This window comes from Podarcis cretensis, assembly GCF_951804945.1.
Source record: "Podarcis cretensis genome assembly, chromosome: 4".
Lineage (NCBI taxonomy): Eukaryota > Metazoa > Chordata > Lepidosauria > Squamata > Lacertidae > Podarcis > Podarcis cretensis.
In genome coordinates this window covers 21952026-21954489 of record NC_137173.1, presented here as the reverse complement: position 1 = coordinate 21954489, position 2464 = coordinate 21952026, and the positions used below count along the sequence as shown (strand labels likewise).

Below are 2464 nucleotides of genomic sequence, written 5' to 3'. Positions count from 1 at the left end.
GCAGCACTGCCTACAACCTTGAAAAAAAACAACTCCAGGGAACCAAATGTTACTGGAGAACATTTTCTCCCCTTGCTTTCATATTTACACTGCATGATTGAAGAATGCATTCTATACAATATGGATAGCTACCTTGAGAGTGCTATTTTCAGTTCACTGAGGCGAAACCTTTGAACAAATGTTGATCGTTGTTAAAATGCACCAGGAAAAATACAGTCCATTATAAGCCGAAATAAGCATGTGAGGCTGCACTTTCTGCTCAAGTACTGCATTGCAGAACTATTTTTTTGTTTTATTTTTTGTAAACCCAGCTTCTGTTCAGGGGTTCCAGTGCAGAAAACTCTTGCTATTCACGTATCCAAACTTTGGATATGAATTGCTATTCATATATCGAAACTTTGAGCAGAACCTGCCTATTCCATTCATAATTTATGTATCACCACCATTGTTATCTCCTTGTGTTTATTTCAGCTTCTTAGTGCCACTAGAGACCCCTTATTTTCTTGGTGATCGGTGACATTTTTACCATTGCCATGCACTAAGAATGAAGGTTTACTATCTTTCCCCCGCTTGTTTTCTCATCGTCAGTGCGGTAGCGGCCATGTAGCAACTGAAGATGCAAGAAAATCTTCTACAGCATCTCACATCCACGAGTCATTATGTGTTAATTCTTAAAGGTACATCATTAATTTCTTTAAACATGAAAATATGGTCTCTTTCATTAACATTTACAGAAATTGTAGCCACCTGTGTTAGAATCTATACTACCTCTCTGTCTAAAAAGGAACTTTGGACAGTGATTGGATTAACTGAATTTATTCTGTTCCATGTTTCCGTCATAAAATAATATGGTATGTTAACTTGTTTAATTGGTATGTTATATTACTTAGTTTGCATAAGGATTATGTTGTATCATGTTTGTTTAATTTAGAGTATGCACAGTTCACAAAGCCCAGTTGGGCAAAACAAGGTATTATCCAGGAATCCTTGCCGTGCCATACCTTCAAGTTTTCCATCTGATCCGATAGCTACATGTGCCATACCTTCAAGTTTTCCAGCTGATCCAATATTTACATACAATGAACATTAGAATCCTCAAAGCAGCAATACGTGGAACATCATAAGATAAGAATAACATATTGTGGTTATTGCCAATATGCCAGTTTAGGAACCAAATGGACTTTATCTCCTGACCATCCATTGGACTTTAATTTTCTTGATATGTTTGCATGTGATGTGTTGATCTATGGAATTACACTTTGTGAGATATTATATGCTGAATTGTGTTTGAAATAAAAGTTACATAGTCAAAAACAGCCTGTTACGTTGTGTGTGTCGTTACCAGGACTGTATTTACGTAACCTAAGGTTTAGTAGTGTTCCACATAAAACCCTTCTGTTAGTTTTGGATCATCCACCCATCACTTAGGTGGTCGTTTCCTTCCCTTTTAAAATTGTAGGGTCTCCACACTTTGTTGTTGTTGTTTAGTCATTTAGTCGTGTCCGGCTCTTCATGACCCCATGGACCAGAGCACACCAGGCACTTCTGTCTTCCGCTGCCTCCCGCAGTTTGGTCAAACTCATGCTGGTAGCTTCAAGAACACTATCCAACCATCTTGTCCTCTGTCGTCCCCTTCTCCTTGTGCCCTCCATCTTTCCCAACATCAGGGTCTTTTCCAGGGAGTCTTCTCTTCTCATGAGGTGGCCAAAGTACTGGAGCCTCAGCTTCACGATCCAGTGAGCACTCAGGGCTCATTTCCTTAAGAATGGAGAGGTTTGATCTTCTTGCAGTCCATGGAACTCTCAAGAGTCTCCTCCAGCACCATAATTCAAAAGCATCAATTCTTTGGCAATCAGCCTTCTTTATGGTCCAGCTCTCACTTCCATACATCACTACTGGGAAAACCATAGCTTTTACTATACGGACCTTTGTTGGCAAGGTGATGTTTCTGCTTTTTAAGATGCTGTCTAGGTTTTGTCATTGATTTTCTCCCAAGAAGCAGGCGTCTTTTAATTTCATGGCTGCTCTCTCCACACTAGCACCACTTTATTCCATTGATCCAAGGCATTTCTTGCCAAATACTCTACATATGCACATTTTAACTTTGCAGACTTACTCACTGCAAGTACTTTAGGAATCAGAAATGGCAAATGGCTTATCAGGAAAATAAACAATAAAGACCTGGTTCATGTTTTACTGGACAAGTGTGCCCCTCCCTTTGGTGGGAGAGTGGCCATGTGCCCCTGTGCTTACCATGACTACACAGGGGCTTCTTAGGTGCTGCTGAATGGATAATTGTTCTGTTTGTATGATTTGTGTCATCAAATGGTGGTGTAGTGGTGCTACTGCATTAATCAGGTTATTGCATAAAGAGCCACACACGTGAAGTCCTCCTGATAAACATTACACAAGGTACTTGAGGAAAGACAGAAATGCACCAACTCTTCCACTATAGGAAAATACT

At 39.9% G+C, this 2464-nt stretch overlaps 1 long non-coding RNA gene across 1 annotated transcript; it reads right to left on the bottom strand.

Annotated features, from left to right (window-relative positions):
* Positions 1 to 252: 252 nt before the first annotated feature.
* LOC307215142 lies at positions 253 to 1476 on the bottom strand. Its single transcript, XR_013838313.1, has 2 exons — positions 1044 to 1476; positions 253 to 1001 (listed from the first exon to the last, which is right to left on the bottom strand). It is a non-coding gene; the product is annotated as an uncharacterized lncRNA (long non-coding RNA).
* Positions 1477 to 2464: the final 988 nt, after the last annotated feature.